The following is a 24463-nucleotide window of genomic DNA, read 5'->3' on the forward strand; positions in this document are numbered from 1 at the left end:
ACATGTTCGCTCTCAGCTGAGATGCAGGAAACTCGGGAGGAGATCCGGGCATCAAGTCAGGTGCTGCATCGGGATCTCCGCACTATAATCCTCCAGAACGAGACCTTCCACACCCGCATGCTTGCTGCCATGGAGGACCGTACCAGGGCTTTGCGTGGGCTGCCTCCCATAGCACCACCACCTCCTGTGGCAGCAGCAGAGGGTGTTCAGAGCGACAGCAGCAGTTCTCCCACATTGGCATAGCCGTGCAGGCCATGAGCCCATGGAGGTGTTTTGTTTTCTTTCCCAACATCCACACTGGCGGCTGTTGGTGCGCACCCTGTCCTCGGACCTCCTGGGTGGCCTTCCCCCCCCCCGGGCCATTTTTAATTTTTGATTTTTGCTTTTTGATTATTTTTTAACAGTGTGTTGCCTTGTGTGGCTCCCGTTGGCATCCACTGTATTCCGGTTGGGCACATGCAGGCTTGTCCTGAGTTTGAGTTCGATGCTTGGGTTCGTGAGACACACACCCCTCCTGCTTCCCGTTTCCATAGGCTTGCAAAGGGTGTGACCAAGTGACAGTGATGTACACAGTGATGTTGGGCTCCCATGAGCTGTTTGGGCAGTCTGTAGTCAATACGGTGTAGACATTCCTTGTGTATATTGTTGTTGTACTGTACACTGCATGTTGGAATTATGTATGCTTCTGCTTCCATGTCTCCCTCTGAATTTGCAGGTTCATTCCTCATGTCTTCACAAGGCCGTCTACTTTGGAGATGGAGTTCATGCTGTATGCAGTACACAGACAAGTTTTGAAGCCTGCAAGACTACAGTTGGAAGGGAGCGATGTGGTGGCATATTCAGGTTGTAAAACTATGACTACTTTAACTTAGTACTGTCATGTTTTAGTTATGTTTGAGCTTGTGTAGCTGCATTGTATTGTTGGTAAGTATTTGGTCATGTGTGTTGTTAGTTCAAAATTACTGGGAGCATATTGTGTGTGGCCAGTTTCCATTAGGGACACTGTACTTTGTGACACTTGTGTCAGGTTTTCGGGATTGCTTTGTTTGCTCTCACATAGCATGACATGCCATGGTGTGTTGGGTGGTGGTGCTGGGGAGGGGTTGGGTGACATGGCACTGTTCTCATATTGTATTTTGCAAGGGGGTAATGCATTTAGCAGAATATGTGTCTTTTGATAACACAGCATTGGTGGTGTTTCTGTAGATGGGGATGCACACATTGTGACACTTCCAGGTGAGCAATCTCAGGCTGGTATGGTTGTGACAGTTCACTGTCCCTTGTGTCATCATCGATTGTCAGCTGGTATGTGGCAGGGCTGTGTGCACTCCACAGGGGTGTGATTCTAAGTGAAGTAATTAGCCACCAGCTGCGTTCGGGCTGCCTCACCCTGTGCCCTTTCCCCTCCCATGCACAGCGGGCATGCATATGGTTGGGGATGTGGGGGCACCACCATGTCCACCGGCAGGCCCCGGCGTGTTGCAACGTTGTGCAGGACACATGCTGCCACTATGATCCTGCACACTACTGGGGGAGCGTATAACAGGAGCCCGCCAGAACGGTCAAGGGAGCGAAAGAGTGACTTGAACACTCCGAATGTGTGCTCCACTATGCCCCGGGTTGCAATATGGGCTGTGTTGTATCTTACCGCGGGTGGCGTGGTGGGGTTCCGAATTGGCGTCATGATGTGGGTGCTCAGAGGGTAGGCACTGTCCCCTGGGGAGGTGGTGATGGGTATCATTAGTTGGGTTGTGACATTACTCAGTATTTGGCATGCATGCATGTGCTATGGCAATTATACTCACCGAGCAGCCATGTATCGCCATGCCGCCCAGCTTCTAGGTCCCGGTTTAGGGTTGACATTCTGTAAATTAAACTGTCGTGGGTGGACCCTGGGTAGTTGTCATATACTGAGGTGATGATTCCCTTGCCATCACATACTACCTGGACGCTGATGGAATGCCAGTGCTTGCGGTTTCTATAGATGTGCTCTGATGCCCTGGGGGGACGTAGAGCCACATGGGTGCAATCAATGGCACCTAGGACTTTGAGGAATTGTGCACCCCGTAGAAATCCTGGACGGCAGCCTGCCTTTCTGCAGGTGTTCTGGGCAGGTATATTTGCCTGTGGACTGATGGGCGTGCAGTCATGATGGCCAAGACCTGGTGTAGGCAGCGTGACTGCATGGCCTGTGACACCCCCCCATCTATGGCACTAGTCCGCTGAAATGATCCGGTGGCCAAAAAAGTGCAGTACATTGAGGACCTTCTCAAGGGGCCTGAGTGCTTGAGAGCAGAGGGTGGGTGATGTGAGGTCATCCTCCCACTCACTGACCAGGTCGAGTATTATGTGAGGTGGAAGCCTGTACCTCCCATACACCTGGTCATCAGGCATGCCAAAAAGGCTGGTGCTGGGTGTGAAAATTCTGGGCCTGACTATCCTCCTCCTCCTCCTGCGGTATCCCACGACCACTTCTGCTAGGAACGGTATGTTCATCCTGGCGTCTGAGCTTGCTTGTTGTTTAGGCGCACTTTTATGCTGCGCAGGTCCACGTACGCCTGCTTCCTGCTGGCGTACGTGTTTCCGGATTAGCGTGTCTTTTTTGGCGTGTGCATGTCGGCGTTCCGCGCATTTGCCTCCTGTACCTCCCCACCCACCCCAGTAATACACGTACCCCGCTCGCCCAGGCCCAATCGCGTGTAAAACTTCCAAGGAGCACCTGAAGTACAGGTAATCCGCTCACCCAGGCACAATCACGTGTAAAACTTCCCGCAAGCCCCTGAAGTACACGTACCACTCTCACCCAGGCACAATCGCGTGTAAAACTTCATGCAAGCCCCTGAAGTACACGTACCCCGCTAGCCCAGGCACAGTCGCGTGTGAAACTTCCCGTGCACCCCCTCAATACATGCTATTTTTGACACAGTGGGTGTCCGTGTTTGTTGCGTACCCCTTTGCACGTCATTTGTCCTAGAGGGTCACAGTATGGGACATTCATCAGAGCTGTATATACAAGCATTTTGTTAGCGCAGGGACGCTACCGCCTGCCTTCGTGTGACGGACATGTGTTGATGTACATAGTTGACTTTTGGTTTGTGTCATGAGATCGCCATTTCACTGCTGGGGGGTGGGGGTGCAAGGGGACATGAGTGGGACATGAGTGGGGGCCTGCTGGCAGGTGCCCTGCACTGCTGGGGGGTGGGGGTGCAGGGGGACATGAGTGGGACATGAGTGGGGGCCTGCTGGAAGGTGCCCTGCACTGCTGGGGGGTGGGGGTGCAAGGAGACATGGGTGGGAGCCTGCTGGCAGTCGGTTCCAGGTTCGTTGGAAAGCCTATAATCACAGCTTTAAAATGAAAGTTAAACCACGTTCCTAGGACAAACGGTTCCAGAGATACAGACAATTTAATAAAGGTAGATATTCGGATTTAAAGTAAAACCCAAAATGACAGGTGACAGTTGCAGCTTTAGAATGACAGATGACAGCTCGCAGCTTTAGAATGACAGATGACAGGATTACTAGGAGGCAGTTCTACTTAGGTTAAAATAGCTTGAATTAGATTATTTTAACTAAGAGATTGGTTCTGCACAGTTCTGCTAGGTACTCACAATATATATTTGAAATAGGCCTCATCACAGATCTGGTCAACATGTCCAGCGGTGGTTCTCTCTGCTCGGCGGCTCAATCAGGCACCGGTTCTGCTCACAGCGATCCGGCTCTCTGGTTCTGCTCACAGCGGTCTGGGTCTGGTCTGTGGTTCTGGCAAATGTTCTTGGCACAGAATTCAAACAGCTCGCCCAGCTGTGGAATAGTTTGCAGATGATTTTAAGGATGCTGAGGCCTGCTGAGAAGAGTTCTCAGTTTGTGGATTTAGGACCTAATTTAAGTTCTGAAGTATAGTTCTGGTCTTTGGAGATTGATGGATGTGAAGTCTTTAGTCTCCCGGCAGAGCGTCCCGCAGAAAATGGAATTGAATGTCTCTACCTGTCCCAGCAGTCTCTTTTTATGTGTTTTGAAAATGGGTGTGTGCCTGGGCCTAGCTAAGCCTGCCCCTCTCTACTTGTCATTGGCCCAATTCTCCCCTCTCCCATAATTGGGGGAAGGAAATGGATTGTCATCATGATGAGGTCTGTTTATGGGTCAGAGGATCCTCCCCTGGTCAATTTGCCCACAAATCTATATTTGATTCAAATACATATTTCCCAGATACACAATTTGTTGAAATTACATGTACACATTATATATTCCTTATGGTCCATGCTTGTCCGCCTCTGATCTTCCTGGGGGCTTGCATTCAAAAATGAAAACATTTTGAGCTTTTTGACTGGTTTTCCAATATCGGACATTTACCAAAAATTACACACATGTGCGCAAGGAGTATGGACATTAATTGATCAAGTGTCAGATTTTTAACATGCAGACATTTGGAGTGAGACCCTATTTTCCGCTAGCAACCCCCCAGAATACACCACAGGGTCCTAACGCCTCTTAAAATGTGCACAGAAAAATAACAAGAATAATGATATTACTTATATAATTTTGACCAGTCCGCACTATGAGTTATCTATCTTTTTAACTTATGCCCTGGTCAAAAAGGGGTGTGGCTTCCCACATCACATGGTGGAAGAACTGGTTTATCCACTTCCCCCAAGCTCAGCTGGCTCTCACAGGCACTTCTCCTCCCATTTCTCCCAAGAGGAAGCCACTTTACGGCCCCCCCAATATTACATTTGCCTGAGTCCATTGTTCAGTTTCCTGCAGTCCCCAGGTAATTCAATCAGAGAGGTTTCACCTCCTTTTTGTGGGTGCAGCAGAATGCAGCCAGGCCTGGGAACACAGCTGTTGATCCAGTTTCAACTCCTGTCGGGGCTAGTTGTCAGGTAGAATCCAGTTTCATTAAGCCAGGTTTCAGCTAAATGTCACTTTTTGTTCCCAGTTTTCTACATTCAAATCAAACTGACAATTTTTACACATGCAGCTAGAGTGCTGATTCTAAGTTCAAAACTATGACATTTCAACAGTTACAAACTATGTGACACTCAAAAGTAGGTCCCTCATTTAATTTAAACATTTCGATTTTAGTGGTTTTCAGTTCAGTTTAACTTAAGCTGCTGACCTCCACAGCTCAGCCAGTTTTGTTATGAACATTGTTTTGGGCTCTATTTCTTTCCAGATTTTGTATGCACACAAAACTTCATTCTGTCAAATGTCTGCTGGTGTTCATTGAGATTTTTGAATATCCGGCAATGTTTGACATAGACATTTTTAGCTTGCATTCAGAGAAACCAAGGTGATTTCAAAGGGCTTTTTAAGCTAACAGGCACTGCTGTTTTTCCTTTGGCACACATTCCACTCATGGCACCCCTGGCCCATCACGCTCGTACTGGTGGGTGGAAGGTTAGGCAACCATTTTGGTGTGCGCACAAACTGCGCGGTTCTCCTGGATTCTGGAGCACATGTGGGCTTTTTGGCCATCTTGGATTTTCTAAGCCCACAGCACCAAATGTTGCAGCTTAATGACTCAAACGTGGGTCGATACACCTGACAGTGGGACATGAGTGTGGGCCTGCTGGCAGGTGCCCCTCAGTGCTGGGGGTGCAAGGGGACATGAGTGGAGGCCTGCTGGCAGGTGCCCTGCACTGCTGGGGGGTGGGGGTGCAAGGGGACATGAGTGGGGGCCTGCTGGCAGGTGCCCCTCAGTGCTGGGGGGTGGGGGTGCAAGGGGACATGAGTGGGGGCCTGTTGGCAGGTGCCCCTCAGTGCTGGGGGGTGGGGGTGCAAGGGGACATGAGTGGGGGCCTGCTGGCAGGTGCTCTGCACTGCTGGGGGGTGGGGGTGCAAGGGGACATGAATGGGACATGAGTGGGGCCTGCTGGCAGGTGCCGCTCAGTGCTGGGGGGTGGAGGTGCAAGGGGACATGAGTGGGGGGCGGCTGGCAGCTGCCCTGCACTGCTGGGGGGTGGGGGTGCAAGGACACATGAGTGGGGGCCTGTTGGCAGGTGCCCTTCAGTGTGGGGGGTGGGGGTGCAAGGGGACATGAGTGGGACATGAGTGGGGGCCTGCGGGCAGGTGCCCTGCACTGCTGGGGGGTGGGGGTGCCAGGGGACATGAGTGGGACATGAGTGGGGGCCTGCTGGGAGGTGCCCTGCACTGCTGAGGGGTGGGAGTGCAAGGGGACATGAGTGGGGCCTGCTGGTAGGTGCCCCTCAGTGCTGGGGGATGGGGGTGCAAGGGGACATGAGTGGGGGCCTGCTGGCAGGTGCCCTGCACTGCTGGGGGGGTGGGTGTGCAAGGGGACATGAGTGGGGGCCTGCTGGCAGGTGCCCCTCAGTGCTGGGGGGTGGGGGTGCAAGGGGACATGAGTGGGGGCCTGCTGCTATGTGCCCTGCACTGCTGGGGGGTGGGGGTGCAAGGGGACATGAGTGGGGGCCTGCTGGCAGGTGCCCTGCACTGCTGGGGGGTGGGGGTGGAGGGGGTCATGCATTGGTGATCAGTAGTGCAAGGTGACATGTGGCTTGGCTGGGGGGCATGCCCATGGTGGATGGGCTGCCTGCGGGACATGACCAGGGGTGCAGGGTAGTCCCCTGTGGTGTGGGCTGCCTGCAGGGGCCGTGGAGGGTATAGAGGGAACACCTGGGAGGACCCACACTGCCAATTCATGTGTTGGACTCCCCTGCACCCCAGATATACACATACCCCACTCGCACAGGGCTTGTCGCGTGTGAAACTTCCCGTGCACCCCCGAAATACACGTACCCCGCTCGCCCAAGGCCAATCGCATGTGAAACTTCCCGCGCACCCCTGATTTACACTTATCCAGGCCAATCACGTGTGAAACTTCACGCGAACCCCAGGAATACACGCACCCCACTCGCACAGGGCCTATCGCGTGTGAAACTTCCCGCAACCCCAGATTTACATGCACCCCGCTCACCCAAGGCCAATTGCGTGTGAAACTTCCCGTGCACCCCCGAAATACACGCACACGCTATTTTTGACACAGCTGGTGTTCGTGTTTGTCGCGTACCCCTTTGCACGTCATTTGTCCTAGAGGGCCACAGTATGGGACAATCTTCAGAGCTGCATATACGTGCTTTTTGTTAGTGCACATTTTGGCGCACATTTTTTTCATGCGCAGGGACGCTACCGCCTGCCTTCGTGTGGTGTACGTGTTTAGGCCTGTGCGCGTCTTCGGCGGTGCGCTGGTTTGCCCTATTCGATTCCATGAATACGTGTTGTAGGCGAGCGTGTGGGCGTTCCGCGCACTTGCCTCCTGTACTTCCCCCGTGACGTCCACATTTTCACGCGTTGTTCCCCATCCGCGTGTCACGCCCCGTGTTATGCCTACTTTGGTTATGTGTGCCGCGCTATGTGCGCTTTCGCTGTGGCCGTAGCGCACGCCGTTAGATGACCTGTACGCCGGCGTGCGCCACGCAGGTTTTCAGCGCACATCCCAGATTTTACTCACGCACGGACTTCCATGAATCGATGTGCGCGTGTTTTGCTGCGATTTTCGCACTTGCACTGCGATTCGCACGGTTTCGCACGCTTGCACAGGAATTTTCAGCGCACATTCATTCCATGAATCGGCCTGTAAGGCACAAGCCAATCATACCGTCGCATCTAGCCCTGCTCCAAATAGAATTCTGGAGATTTCGCAGCAATCATCAAGTGGAGCCAATTTAGAGAAAAAACAGGCAGGAACCTCACACTCAAATTCTGCACCAGAGGAAGAAAGAAGACCCAAAAAACAAAGATACAATGAGAAAATCAGATTTATTATTTATCATGTCAATGGTCACAATAGCGTTGGCCCCATTTTCTAAATTGTATGAATCTATAAATGAAACCCTAAAAGATCATACCACCATGATTGTGATGATGCACTCAAAGCTGGTCTTTCTGGAAGGTTATATCACAGCTATGGAAAACAAAAATCACCAACTAATGACACACTCACATAACTGTAAGGAGAAAGAAAGTCAGACAGATCACTAAAACATCAAATTGCAAACCGCAATGAGAGTCTGAAAGCAACGGGATAAGGGATCAAATTGACCTCAAAGTAGATTTAAAGGGGCTGCCAGCTCCCATCGAAACTCCAAAACGAGTCACCATGACGACTGTAATTGGAACTACATAAGACAGAGGTAAAGAGAGTGAGCCCATAATCACCTTCCCTTTAGGTAGGGTTAGGCCAACATGGAAGGAAAATGGTTGCATCTATTCAAGGACCTTCAGACCAATCATAGAAGTTGCTCCTTCAACACAACAAAAGAAAAAGACCACTCTCGCAAACCACCAGGATCAGAACATTAAAGACTACTCCCCTGAAGGAGAACGTGAACTTGACCCAAGACCTCCAAAACCTGCCCCAAAAAAACAGAAAATGGGAAACCACCAGACAAAAGCAACTTCTGCAGAACAATTGAAGGAGACAGGCCTAGCAATATCTATAGTACTGACAATTGTCAACTACATACACAAATAGCAGGACCTGATGGAGTTGTCCCAATATTACATGGAAAATCTGAATCAGCCATCCCTCTAGCCACAGTGGATCAGCATGGCTTACAAATAGACAACCAAACCCGGAAAAAACATGACAGCAACTTAAAAACCCCCTCACTGGCTCTATCCTTTATGACATTGGGCCTCATTCCGGGTTTGGAGCTAACCATGGAGTAATTAGCTCCATGGTTGCCTCCGAAACCGTCCCAAATCCGGCATGGTGAATGGAGTAATTACCGGTCCATTCCAGGGTTGGAGGGACCGGTAATTCCCCATTCACATTTTGCCCTTCCCCATTCCCATTTCTGCCCCATAGGGCTCAATGGGAATGGGGAAGGAGGTAATTACGGCACTGTAAATTATGGTACCATAATTACCTGTGAGGTACCTTTGCGGGTCCCGTACTTTACGCCTGCTAAAAGCAGGAGATAAGGAAGGACCAGCAAAGGGAACTCGGAATGCGGAGGTAAGGGATTACCGGCATCAGCACCCTTACCGGTGCCGGTAATCCCTTACCTCCAACCTCGTAATGACCCCCATTGTTGGATAAAAGAGAAAGATCCTTGGATGGTTTTACATAAAAAGCCTCAGGGCTCACAAAGGTACACCTGAGTGTGTTAATCAACCCACGGGATCTCCAAAAAGGGGAAAATCCTCAATCACAAGAAGCAACAAGATGTTCTTACCTCTCTCAAGAACCTCCTCCAGACACCATGGGGCTCACAAATCATCTCTTACACTTGGAAGTACGAAGAACAGCCAACGACCATCTGAATGGGTGGGACACAGAAAGATACACGATCGGTCCTTCATATGATATGATATGATATGATTTGATATGGCATTTGATATGGCATTTATAACACACCTATAAACAAATGTTTCAAGGCACGAGGAGGCATGGGAGGGGGAACAGAGTGAAGACAGAAAACGATCTTACTAAGCCAGGTGTCATTGAGATTGCACAAGTGCAAGGGAAGGGGGAAGGGAAAAAGTGCATGGGGAAGGAGGTGGGGACAGTCCAGTACATGGGATTGACAGTAAAAAAATACATAGAATAAATAAAAGCAATAAATAAAAGGTGCGGCCAGCTGGTGGCAAGTGCAAGTCGTAAAAGACAAGCGAGGGTCCCCTTACAGAGAAGAGCTCAAGTGTCAAGACCAAGTTGGGTTAGTGAACGCACGTTTAAACTAGAAAGAATTTTAGACAAAGGGGACAACTTGATCTTAAATAGAAAGAATGGAATGAAATTATTCCATTGCATCCCGAACCTGCGTCAATTTATATTAGAGGAACTCAAATAATTCAATTTGGAGAGAAACTTCAGGCCGACAGTATTTATTTACACATTTCCTCATCAGTGGTATAGGGAATGTTGACAGAGGCAACAGACAGTCTCCATATTTTTGGCTTTGACTTGACTCCTGCCAAGCCCTTGGAAAACAAACCGATTAACCCCTGAGAGGACAAAAGCTTAACCCAGGATAAGGGAGTTCATGTCTCCTTGACAATTGCATTGCTCCCGGGGGAACAAATGCCTAGAGAAAGTCCCACAGTGCCAAACAAGTACAAGGACCCACTGGGTGTGGGTAGAGTGGCAAGTGGCCCAAGGCCAACCTTAACCGTTAATTTTAAAACAACCCAAGAAAAAACACACGGTCAAGCCGCCGCTAAAGGAACTTTGTCACAGTCTGACATCTAGGCTCAAAAGAAATGGTCATGGATCTCGGAAGCTTTAGCAAGGCAGGAGCAAAAATAGCCACTCAAGATGCTAGAACTGGAGAACAAAGACAAGGCAGAGAGGGTACAACTCACTAACATGCAAACAATTGTAATGATGGCCTCATGGAACACCAGGGACTTCATGCACTTAACCACCTGAGCTATGTAAACTTGGGAGACTATGACATTGTTTGTCTCCAGGAGACCTGGTAGATGGGCAAACCGTATCTTGATGGATTTGACCTGACAGCCGCGCCAGCGGGCAGCGTCAGGTTTATTGATGGCACTTAGATCAGGATCAGGTTTGAATCTCATCAAAACCCTATTTTCCGTCCTCCTTTTTCTTGCCCTTGTGGTGAGTTGGTCAAATCCATCTTCCACGAAACATCAGGAAAAGCAGGCAAACTTGGTGGGGATACATTGTTTTTAGAACCCCCAAGCCATACCTAACTGCAGTTTCATCAACACCATAACAACCATAATTGACGATGCATATATAAACTACAACGTATCGTATATTCTCGTCTCTGGAGACTTGAACGCCATATGCTCAACGTATCCAAAATGTAAGAGAGTGCAAAACTGTACCTTACAATCAGAAACAAGAGGAAAACTGTGGTGTTCATTGATTAACTCTCAAGACCTCCACCCTTTAAAGGCAGTAGACTACCAACATAAGTTACCGGTACCAACTTGGGAAAGAGGTGATCAGTCCGCTGACCTAGATCACATTTATGCATCTAGGGAACTTCTACAGCGTACAAAAATATTTGACATAATCAGGACTGTAAACAGTGACCACAACCTTCTAGCCACATCATGGACGACTAAGCCCAAACCAGTAGAATCATTCATGAAGGCAGAAGTGGAAGTGTGTAACAGCAGGAATTACCTCAGACTAAAGAGCCAGGATATTAAAGCATTAACTAGAAAGTACATATTGGCTGCAAATGTGCAAATGACGAAAGTGGTTATAAGGAGGAAGAAATTGTGGACTACACACCTTTATTAAACTGCTATAGGGCCAAATACAGGGTACCATAAAACCGGCAAACTCAGGACATCACGCATACGACAAAATCCTAGTTGAAAAATGAAGAGTAATTAGGCGTTTAAAGCATGTAGCAGATAAATCAAATTTAGAAGATCATGAAACGCAAGCAATTAACGAATGTTGTGCATATAAAATCTGCGCAGATGCTCGCAGGAACAATATGCTCCAAAATGACTCTGAGCAAATGCTTTGTTTAGTATGTGGAACGAAGTCCAAAGAATTTTGGTCACTGATCAAGTCAATTCCACCCGCAACCCCTGATCCTCAACAAAACAATGTCCGTGAATCCCCTTGGAAGGAGCACTTTTTCACACTATCTCACAGGCCAACTCCGATCTTACTGACCTTTCTGCAAAAGCAAGAAAAGAATGGACTGTCCCCCATGATGTTTAAACCATTTTAGGGAAAATACAAAAGTTGAATTAATCAAGGGAACTGTGCCCAGACGGCTTGACAAATGCCATGCTGAAGGAACACCCAGAGGAATGGGTCCACTTTGTACACGAGGTAATCAAATAAGCATTGATTACCCGGCTAATTCCCAACTTCTGGAGGACAGTGACAGTAGTGCCAATTTTCAAGAAAGGTAGAAAAGAAGACTCAAAAAATTACCTTCCCCTCATGTTGTTAGAAATGATTAGCAAAATCTTTGGTTCCCTCCTGTCGATGCAATTCCAGGATTGGACGAGGACAGCTGGTTGGACCGACCCATTCCAAACAGGTTTTTTGAAAATCATCGGCACATCGGCCATCATTATGCTGCTAAGCATTCTAAAGGGCAAGATCCAAGAAGGAAGAACCAGGATCTTCATAGCATTTGTTGACCTGGTCCAAGCTTTTGATCGGGTCAATCATGACCTCCTGTGGAAAAAACTAGCAGAGAGGAACTGTCCATGCGAATTATTAGAGCCCCTAATCTCTCTCCACTCTGACACCTCCATAGGAGTATGTTTAAACCACATGGGCCTATTATCATCCATGATCCCAACTTCAAGCACCTTGGCACCCGCGATTTACAACTTCTACGTATCCGAAATCAAGAACTTTGAGCCAAAAAATGGTATACGTGTACCCAGTGCTCCAGATAAGATTTTGAGGTGGGAGTATTTTACTCCCTATTTTTAAACTTTGAGCGTAAATGTGATTTCAAGAGAGTAAAAATGACTTTTCTCCTTTGCAAGAGAGTAGAATGTATGTGACATCCAGCCGACATATGGCAATCATTACTATGCGGCAGCCTTCTGCATTGTGACAGAATACACCTGTCCTTATTTCTGTAATGTTTGGCCATTTGATCTCTCCTGTATATATTTAAAAGTCAAAAGCATTCTGGCTTCTGTCAAGTAACCTGACCTTTGCACTGCCTTCTGCTCTAAACTTGTGTGTAAATGTACACAGGAAAATAATAAAGCTGTCGTATTTACAAGATTTTCATGCGTAAAATGGCCTGGTACGCACCTTATCTGGAGGCCTGCGTGTACCTTTAACCCCTGGTGTCAATGAGTTACGGGGTTACCCACCGTCCATTAGACCACAGATCATTGCTAGATCACCATTCTTTAAAGCTCCTTAGTGTGCTGTGTTTTGCAAATTGAAACAATCACTGGAGGGCAAACCACTACTAGAAAAGATCTGGGGATATGAAGTCAAAACACATAAAAGGGGTTTGTGCTCAAATAAGGAATCACATCAAATTGAATTTCATTGACCCTGAATATTTCACAATACTTGTTTGCAAAGAAAATGTATTAGCACTTTACTGCTCTTATAATTTATTGTGGGTGTGTTTTGTTCTGGTTCATGCTCTATGTCTGGGCATCTACTAGTATAAATATGTTATGTATTTTTTGAAAAATATTGGTAGATACAAGCAATTTTTTCACTGAAAAAGAAAAGCACATGGAATAAAATAAATGGATTAATTCAAGAAATTATTTGGTCTAGGTGAATGAATTACCTTTTAACCATATGTTCATAGTGCATGTAAAGCTGCCAAAATAGTAAGACTAATGTGTTTGCTTTTGAAACAATTAAATTCAATTTCATATGATGTGTTACTCTAGCAAGATCCCCTTTTATGTGTTTTTACCTTCCTAATTGTCGCACTCACCAGGAAATTGAAGTTGACATGATTTTGCATGAACTGACTGGCATCAGTTGGAACAGGTCTACTTAACAAGTATGTATTTTAGGAGACAATATTCTTCTGAGGCACAGAAAACACTGATCATGAACTCTGTCTCCCTGCATGCCGGGGCAGCGTGAGACAGTGGCCTCATGCTAGGGTTTTGCAGAACATGAATGAATATTTTTGAGGAACAAAACTTATTGTCAACTGCCCCATACATTCCATATATCCCAACATATATTTAACAATAAGAGGAGAAATCCTAAGTGACAACACACATCAGCAAGAGTGTAGCTACACATTGATTGAAGTTAGAGGAAATGTGTAGACATCATGTTAAAAAAAACACTTGAATTCATGGAGCCACAGAAATCCAATTTGCTTGGCACTAACTTTACCTCCTATGGAAAATCAAGCAATTCATCCCAGAAAATAACGTCAGACCTGCCGTCCAAGCTTCGGTCCTCTTCCACCTAGATGGTGGCAATGCTATCTGGAAGGTCTGCCGGCGTATGGTATTAGCACTAGGGCAAAGTTTGCCTTAGTGCTATAAACATTGGGGTCATATTGCCCTGGTGATTATACCCTGTACGATTGCACCTGTCATGTCACAAAGGTTTTCGAATATCTCACCAATGTTTTTTTGCACTGGGACAAACGTTGCCCTAGTGCTAATATGGTGTAATTTTGCACTTGCACTGGTGCAGGGTTTCTGTAATTTGGTCCTGGAGTGTCACTGATTGCAGAGTACTGACGTTAATCAGGTGCAGGAAGCACACTGCAAAATATCACACCAGAAGAACACACACATTCTTAGCATTATCTAATATGCACACATCCAATTGCTTTAATATTATTTATTTATGTCACTTGTATAGCACACTAAGCCCGTAGGCATCAAGACTCTAGTTAAGACATTCAAATTACATAGAAGTTATATATTGCTTAAAGAGTGCAACATTTCTACAACAGATAGTGTTGTACATACATAATATTACTTAGGTGAGCAATAAAAATACTCCAAAGCTTGTTTGAGTTGGTGTCAAAATCAGGAATGCTTGGTTGGGGCTGGGGTTGCTCAGATGGCAATTTAATCATCATTGCCTTTTGGGCCAGTTAATAAAACCTACAAAATAACATTCTCCAGTCCTTTTAGTTAACTGTATTGAATCACCCATACATTCTGGGAGTTATATGGCTAATGGACAAGTAATAAAAAACATGAAGAGCCTTCTCTTCAAAGAACATCTTGTCAATGGCTGATCACTCCATTGAAGACTTTTTCCTTTCTCCCTCTGCAGAGCCCCCTACCTCCTCACCTTCACCCAGCCATCTTCTCTGGAGGAGCGCTCAGCGGCAATGTGCTCCCCATCGAAGCAAGATGATAAGAGCAATACAGGTTCGATTCCCGTGTTCATGCTTAGAAACCTCTGGGTATTAAATAATAAATTACAATCCCAGCTCCCTTCTTCCACCCAAACCATACATGCACCCCCAGGAGTGAGTCCCTGTTAGGCAGAATCATATGCAGTCCCCTTTGAGAACACCACACACAATGAAGACTACAAGTGCAAGTACAAATTCACCTTTGGTACAAGCCTGTACTACACAGTAAAGTGGTAGCGATGGCTGAGCAGCCAGACTTATCTCAAGAGTAAAGTGAGCAGTATCAGAAGTTACACAAAGGACAGCAATTACTATGGTTCAAGCAAACACTGATTCAAGGTTTCTGAGTAAAAGAATATGCATTTATTTACACCATCAGTTATAAAAACAGTTCACTAATATAAAGCAGCAGAAAATCACAATCTTAATACACTACAATAACCCCCAATCAATTCTGGACAAGTTAGGCTCAAAATGAAGTGTGAGCAAAATGGCAGTCTAGCAATTTAAAAGGGAGGAAAAGACAAGGTTATCCAAAATCAACAGCACCAACAAGTGATAGGCAGGGCAATCTAGAAAAGGCTTAGTACAACTAGGATTCAAATCAATAGGCCTGGTCCAATGTTAATGGTTCAGAGTCTTTGCAGAGGATCACACAGTTCAGAATACTTTGCGGTTAAGTCTTTTCCAAGAGTTCAAAACAAAGTTTGTCGGAGGAAATGTTATTCAATAGAGAAGAGAAGGACAAGCCTTTCGGAGAGGTGAAAGATTTCAAACACTTTCACTGCAGTCGGACGGAGGTTCCGCTCCTCCTGGCTATATGGTTCACTGCAGCGAGGCACAGCAAATTTGACCAGGAGAGGAAGGCTGGTGTTTGGTGTTTGGCGAGCTGGTTGGTCCCACCAAGCTCAAGGGAAGAAGATTTCTTGCAGATCTTCTCCATTGTCTGAGTTTTGGGCGATTCAGACCTGCAGCAGGGCTTCACCGGGATGTCCAGTAGTTGCAGCAGTCGTCTTCCTTCAGCTCCTCGGTGGTTCTCTTGTTCCAGTGGCGACTCTGCCTTCCAAGTACCAAAGACCTGCTTTTTAAGCAGTTTTCCCCCATTCACACAGCCTGGCTGTCAATCACACAGCAGGGTGGCTGTCCTGGCAGGACAGTCACTTAGCCAATCAAACTAGAGTGCAACTTGGGTCTCCAAGGAGACCCTGTGCAGGGGGCCTAAACCCCCCACCCCCTCACATCCTGTCCACCCAGACACTCAGGCAACTATGGAGGGCTTCTTTGCAGAAGCCCGCCAAAGGACGGCAAACAAAGGAACCAAACCTGGTTTGACTCGCAGAGTAAAACACGAGAAAGACCTTTACAAAAAGAAATGGCGAATAAACCCGACCAGAACCAAAATAGAATCAATGGGGTCCAGCGGGTTAGAGTACTGTTGAGGCTACCACCATAGCCTCTAACAGTACCAAGGCTATTTTCATAGCTTGCGATAGAATAAAAATGGTAGATAACACAACCACCTGCCAAATCTTAGAGAAAGGGGAACAAAATATTGTTCCATGAGAAACAGACAAAAAGGGATAACTATTAACCCTTCCAGTACTCTATGGAAGATAGTTTGTACTAGGTCTGTAAATTTAAAAAGACTAGTAAAGTCAATGCAACTTTACATGTTCTGTGAGACAGTAGTCAGTCCCAGAAAATGGAGTTTAACAATGGGAAGTCTAAAAAGACAACCCTGTGTCACTGCACTAAAGGTGCTGTGTGACACACAGTAAAAAGATGATGCCTATGGAGAAGGTGAGACTACATAGCCCATGAGCACAAAATGTACAACACACAGCAAAAACACATGTAAGAGTGGGAAAAAAGCTCACACTCTTTCCAGGTGAAAAAAATAAATCCTAGAAATCCAGCAAAACTGCTGAGGGACTCAACAGGTATGGGAAATTAGCCATTCTGGAGAATTCTCCCCAACATTCCCCTATGTATGGTGCACCATTGCTTTCAAGCTAGGTTTGCACCTTATATCTCCAATACATAGATAAATGCACACAACAAATCCGAAATGAAATACATAATGATTCCTTACCTTCCATAATACATACAGATTTATATAATCCATTTGCTTAAATCTGTACAACGTGCTGTCACAATATATTCTGCAGCTCGAGCCAGTCAGGGATCTCTTTCCCCTGCAAGGAGTGTGGAGCACAATAAAAGCGCTTTTTATTGTTTAAATCAGATTCTTTGTTTAAGGAGGCCTCCAACCCGTCTTGCACCAAACCTCCACATGCACCCCGATTCACAGTAGATCAGGAACCAGGCCGGTGTGTTATCAATAAATATTTATTAATTTGTGATTTATTGGAAACATTAAATGAACAGTGCAATAGCCACCTAGGTGTGGTAAAAGTGAAGCCAGCAATTAATGGGACAATTTGTTTTCTGCATCGGGTAAAATGGGTTTTCAATGTATTAGGACAACTGCTGTGGGATAGCACAGAAAGGTTCTTCGGCAGCTTAGACTAGAAACAAATAGGGCTTCACAAAAGACCAGCTAGCACACCATAGGAAACCTGATTTTTGTACAAGCAACACATAAAAAAATAAAGAGGGAAGGCGATTGTAAATCTGTTATCAACCTACAGTAGGGGAAGAAGGGTAGACTAGGAAAAATTGTCTTAAACAAGTGAAATGTCCAGGAAAACGAAAATGCAAATGTCACTCGTTTTTCCAAGACTGGGAATGACAGGCAAGCTCTAGGCAATTGAAAGGGAAGACAATTTGAAACCCGTTATCAAAATATAGTAGGGGAGAGGGATAGAATAGACAAAACTATTTTTAAAAGGTTAAGCAAACATTTTCTAAAAACTAAAATGCAAATCACACTAGTTTTTCACTGAGACTGCAAATGACAGGCACGCCTGAATCAATGGGGAACTCACATAGGAACAACAGTTTTCAGTTAAAATGACAGAGGCACATAACAGGTAGACTCTTGGCAAAGGGATCACTCACAATGATATAATAGGTTAGGGTTGAAATGACAGATGCAAATAGAATTTTTTTTAGGTAACTTAGGTAACACACAATTTAAACACACAGGCAAATTCGTTTTTAGCCAATAAGGAATTTAATTATTTGGGAAAGCACTTTCTGACGATATGACTCACAATACACTGGGAAGGGAGAGGTAGAGTTAGGGCCTCATTACACGGATGCCGGTAGGGATTTACCGGTACCGGTAAAATACCGGTACCGGTAAATCCCTACCGCCTTACTACGAGGTCCCTTTGCGGGTTGGGGGATTTAACGCCTGCTTTTTGCAGGCGTTAAAATCCAACCCGCTAAGGGACCTCGGAGCTAATTACGGCACCGCAAAATTGCGGTGCCGTAATTAGCGCCTTCCCCATTCCCATAGAGCCCTATGGGGCAGAAATGGGAATGGGGAAGGGCAATGGCGGAAGGGGGATTTACCGCCTTGGAATGGGGCGGTAAATCCCCTTTCCGCCTACCGGGTAATGAGGCCCTTAGTTTTGAATTCCAACTGTCCCTAGCCCGTGAAATAAAATGTGCAAATATTGATTTAATGAGCAAAATATACTAGGGATCTATACCAGCAACAGAGGATTCTTTCCTGGAAAAGTGACTGAAATGAACGGTCACGCAAATGATTCTTCAACAGGAAAATGAATTAAATATACAGGCACGCAAAGGACTTTCAAGTGGAAAAGGACTACACGGCAAATAAAAGATGATTGTGTTCAATTAAAAACTGACTTAAATGCACACGCAAATACAGGATTGCCAATGGGAACAATTACTGTAATGCACAGACAAATGAAATATTTGTCAATGGGGAAATGACTGAATTACACAAACACAGAACATAGGGGGGTTTTCCATGGGGGAATCTCTGTGGCAATGCTGAAATATATTGGGCTATTGAATCTATTGCTGGGGAGGTCTATACTTACCAGAAAAGGGCTTTATTGAAATCAAGCGGTGCCAAGGGTTCACTGCAGGGACCATCAAAGGGTCAGTCAAGGGCTCTCTCTGTCCTCCAAAAATGTCCCACCCCAGCTCCTGGCTTTGCTTCAAGATTAGGCCCAATTCTGCGAGTGCCAGTGCTTGCAGAATGAGTGGATAACAAGTAGGAAAAGCGGTGCTGTGTTTATGTCCTGCAGATAGCAAGGCCCTACCCACGTTTCACCTGTTTATGAAAATGAGCACAACACGTGGATGAATTGACCAATCGCATGGCTCACTGGCCCTTATGAGCAGATCGCATATTAAAAATGAGTGAGCCTGGCATATTTGCATAGAAACAGGACTGATCACACTGCCGGTGACTACAAGTGAGCACGTTTTGTGCCCATCTTCCACCTACAGCATATGAGACTTGTTTTCACATTGGCCGTGACAGTGTATGTTATGGAGAGAAGGGTAGGCCTCGATACTGTGCGTATACTGCTGTGATTCCATACGCCTAATGGATTTAAATGTTTTTAAATAAAATGCCCATGGTGTCCCGCACGGCTCGGTCCTAGGCCCTCTCCCTTTTTTCTTTCTACATTGCTGCACTCTGCTATTGTCTCCTCTTTTAGCCTGTCTGCACATTTCTATGCAGGTGACTCCCAGCTAGTCATCTCCTTCTCCTCCTTTTCTGATTCCCTACTCTCTGTTATTACTGATTGCTTACTTGCCATCCAAGCATGGAGGCATGCTCGTTTTCTTCATTTGAATGCTGCTAACATGGAAATTCTCTTTTTCCTAGCCTCTACTGCCCCCCTCAATGTTTCCCCTTTTATCAGCTCCCATCCTCTCTTTCTTCCTTTCTCTTCTGTTTGCAATTTAGGAGTTCTTCTTTTACTCGTCTCTTTCTTTTACTTCCCATATCTCTAACACGGCACAATCTTGTCGATCTCAACTTTTTAATATTAGGATAGCTCGTCCCTACCTCACTTTTCATGCCACCAAACTACTGACCACTTCCCTTGCCTTCTCTCGCCTTGATCATTGTTCATGTCTTCTCTTTGGTCTTCCTGCCCCCCATCTGGCTCCTTTGCGCTCCATCTATAATTCTGCTCTCCATACCCTCTGTTCCATTCCCCCTCGCTCTTTCGTTTCCTTTGCCTTTCTTTCTCTTCGATGGATATCTTTCGAAGCCCGTCTTCAATTTAGCTTCCTCTGCATTACTTCTACATGTGTCCATGGTCCTGCACCGGGTTGTCTTTGCTTCTTGGTTTCTATGTAAATCCCCTCTCATCCTCTCTGCTCTCAGTCCCAATTTCTCCTTTCTGTTCCTAAGCCCCCTCGCGCCCAGTCCCCTTTCCGCTCTTTCGATCTGCTGGCCCCCAAGCTCTGGAACGCTCTCCGACTACCGATCGTGTCTATCCCGTATTCTCTTTTCCTCACTACCCTTAAATCCCCTCTTTTTGCCTCTATGCCTTAATCCACGCCCTTTTGGCTTAATTCCTGGTTGGTGCCTTGATTGTGTGAGCTGCTTTTTCACATTGTATGTGCGGCACTTTGCTGAAAGCGCCTTATAAATCAAAAATCAATACAAATACAATTGCTTGCAAAATGATTTAATCTGAACATGAATGTGTACTTGTTAGCATGTTCACCAGGCACCAGATGTGTGTATTAGCATGTGAGCAGACGGGCAGTACTATTTTCCCACGCCTCAAAACTTGCAAGTGGCTTTCTAGTCCCAGGTGAAATGTTGCAGCTGATATTTGCATAGTAGTGTTATCATTACAAGTTAAAATTAACAGATAAGGAATTACAGCAAAAAAGTAAGTGGGCTAAAACATTCAATATTACCATCGAGCATATGATGCTATGTGATATAGCTCAGTGGGTTGAGCCTTTAGTGCAGATCTCCTGGGAGGTTATAGGTTTGGAGGGCCAACGCATCCTTACATTTCCGCGTGTTTGAGCAAATCATCGCCATTGATTTAGACATTAGGCCCATCACCTGTCAAGAGCGAGGAGATCATTCAGTTAGAAGTGGGTGTTACCCACATTGCAATATTGCATTCTTAATACTACGTCTTCCATATGTTTACCGCTATTTACCTTTTCAGAATATGGACCTCAATGAGTGGCGTTGTGTTAGCAACTTGCCTTTCAAGTTAATAATGTGTCTTCGTTCTGTGTTGTGGCTACCCCCCAGCCCCCCTCTAGGAACCTTTGTAGGTGGGCGACTATTCAAACCATGTATTGGACAGTATTTGCAATGTGTAGGGAGTTTTAAATTATTCCCAGCAATGTAAGAAAAGAGGGGTTCGCAACACCCCAGAAGTGCACTCGTATGTCTGCTTGTGTAGGACTTCGCATAGCGACGTTTTCAAATGTTTACAGGACATATACACACGCCCGGTGTTGCGCCGTTTGGCATTACAATGCCACTTGTGCCTTCCTAAAGCGAGACTGGCCTGACAACTGCCGTCACACTTCGAGAAATGTTATTAGAATGTGTTACTTGTTTTGACGTCCCCCTTTTTCTCCGGAAATCAAGCACCATTCAAACTCAACTTCACGCAAACACCTATTGATTGCCGTTCCACAAGCCCACACGCACACAAAAGTAGGCTTTAGTTTAACGCATATTCTCCGCACACCATGGGAGTAAACTTCACCTTTCCCGAACCCCGCGGACTCCGATTGTCAAAATATCACATTATACAAGTCACTGGAAGTGAATTTACTGCTAAATACCCATTAGGTTCCCGAGAGAGGCAGGGCATTAATTGTGTAGTGAAAGCACCCGTAGGCGATCACTAGGGACGGACATTAACTGCAGGAGAAGAGGAGTTGACGGGGATCCCAGTAGAATGACACGTGTCCTCCGTCTGAAACTTCTGCGCAATGAGCGCTGCCAGAGTGCCGCCGCGGCGTGCTGGTCGCTACAAGCGTGGTGCCGCCACGGCCCGGTCATTATTAAGCGTGGCGCCGCCACGGCCCGGTCATTATTAAGCGTGGCGCCGCCACGGCCCGGTCGCTATTAAGCGTGGTGCCGCCACGGCCCGGTCATTACTAAGCGTGGTGCCGCCACGGCCCGGTCATTACTAAGCGTGGTGCCGCCACGGCCCGGTCATTATTAAGCGTGGCGCCGCCACGGCCCGGTCGCTATTAAGCGTGGCGCCGCCGCGTGCCTTGCAAAGCATTGAAATACACCAAGTAGTGACTTTCTACCGCCTTAAAATTTGCACGAAAGACAAGGCAGAACGTTCTGGAGAGGAGATTCGTTTCCAAAAACGATTTTCGAAAGTGCACTATTTTTTGACATACAACAAAATGAACTCTGTTAGCGGCGAAAACATGAAGGCAATGTGATGTTAACCTGTTGGATTAAAGTAATATTAATTGATTTACAAATCATGCTGAATCTTGCTGTTGAAATCATCAGAGTTCTTCGTCAAGGTATTGATTGATAGTGTATGCTATACGGTTTCAAACCACATTGGGAGAATACGGGGATCACACAACGATGCACCGAACCACCACAGATGTTTTTATTTCAGTTCATTTTTTTATTTTTTATAAATAAGTATGCATGAGTACCATTTAACGGTATACTCAAATGTTTATGAGATATGCATATTCGCTTCGATCACATAATTTACCTGTCAGTGTTTTGACTAGAGGAAAACCTAGGGTGAGGAAACAAAATGACTAACTTTTCAATGCGTTGAAATTCTATTTGAGTAATGTGGTCGAATGGCCACAAGAGGGGGCACCAGTAAAAGGAGAGCGAGGCAGAGCGCACTTCTCGGTTGCTCTCTCTGCAAACGTTACATTTTCACTGGGAAAGGGGCATTTTAGTTTCATTCACGCAAAAAAAGGGAAAACCATATTGGGTAACAGTACAGACAAATAAAGAACACTGCAAAATACAGATAAGGCACTGATTGACAGCTTTAGTATGCGTATATTTTTCCATTGATTCACCAGCGTATTAATGCGAGAAATGTGCTTTTTGGGGTAGTCATTCAAACGTAAGTCAGCACAAACATTTAAATGATATGTTAAATCTGTGACGGGTGCGCATTCTACTGTTTGTGTTACTCTAATGGAATGACTGAAGAGCTGACTACACATTTATGAATATGCCCAAGCAAATTTCAGCCTGTGAATGGCCCTCTCCAGACACATAAGACCAGAAATTAGGCTTCAGTGTAGAAACCAGGAATTGGCAATGGTCTCTAACTTGTTCTCCTTGTAACGGAGCATCCGGGCCGTTTGCCCCAGCCATCAACGCCCCAAAGCGCCAGGCTGCACCCCCCCATAAGCGTGCATTCCAAAAGAGCCGCTCGCTGCACTCTAGCGCCAGTCTCCACATATCTCTGGCCTCACCCATCCGCACTTTCATTTCCCACACCAACACCCTTTTTGCCTGCATGCCAGTCCTGCATTCAGGGTTGGAGCCAGCTTAAACATTTCGGGGGGAGGTGTGAATGGCAGTTTCGAAAGTTGGCATAGAATCGCCATTAAGGGGGTGATTCATGGAATTTCGTGCAGAAATCGCGCAAGGGCCACGCGCTGAGAAGGACATTGCACGAGCATGCGCACAGAAAGATAAATGCGCGCCATGCATATTCATGGGATTGTTTGCGCAAAGTAACCATATACGCAAGTCACGGCTGCAACATACCGACACAAGCAAAGCAGGAAACTGCCAGATCAGCTACCTTTGCGCTCTACCCCGGGCTCGAACACACGCACTCTTCAAACAGTGTGTGGGATCCCCCGTAAGCAGGCCTGCGACTTGGGGAGCCTGCGCGGGGTCCCCCGTAACTGTATCCAGCACCCCGACAACATGCCTATGAAAGTTCATAACTCGGGAAATGTACGTGCAAACCACTGTAAAATGTTCCTGCACCGTGCTATCCAGCTTACGTGCACCACTACGTTACATCGGAAGCCCGATGAGTACACGCACCCGAAATCCAGCATGCGATCCTACCTGCAGGCTGAAAAACATACACGCAAGTGAACTAACGCCAGCCTTCAGGTGGCGGATCTTATGAACGACTAGCATGGGTAAATCCCAGCCTAGACGTTGGGCGATCGATTCCATGAATACTTCTCTTGCCGTGCAATAGAGGGTGTGCAGGGGACTGCCTGCAAGCCGTGCCTCAGAACCCCCACTTCTTCACAAGTTAGTCCCCATTTCTGGTGTTCCGCACCCTTCCCAGCCTTCTGCTCAGGCCACGCCCACTCTCTGCTCTGAGTCTCGGGCAAGGCCCTCGATGGCTCACACAGGCGTGCCAAGGCCAGCGTGAAATCCACGCAAGTCCAGGAAAAGTGCAGGACATTAGATTCCATGACTCAACAGAGTTGTGCACACAGATTGGGCACATATTTGGCACAAGTAGCCTGTTTTCTGTGCAATAAATTCCATAAATCGGCCCCTAAACCTATTGCGCTTAATTAAACCTATTGCACTCGCCAAATGCACGGGAGTGACCAGGTGGAGTAAGGGTTTGCAAACAATCAAGTTGGGTTTTGAGGGGTTAATCCCTTGAGAAAATCTTTCAAATAATGTGTTAAAATGGCGCATTTTACAGTACATTTTCTGTGATAAATTAGATAAGAAGCCTCATAGTTTACAATCAGTTTTGCAGGATAAGACATGAAAAAGTCCATTG

This window comes from Ambystoma mexicanum, chromosome 4p, assembly GCF_040938575.1.
Source record: "Ambystoma mexicanum isolate Mex_15411 chromosome 4p, UKY_AmexF1_1, whole genome shotgun sequence".
NCBI lineage: Eukaryota > Metazoa > Chordata > Amphibia > Caudata > Ambystomatidae > Ambystoma > Ambystoma mexicanum.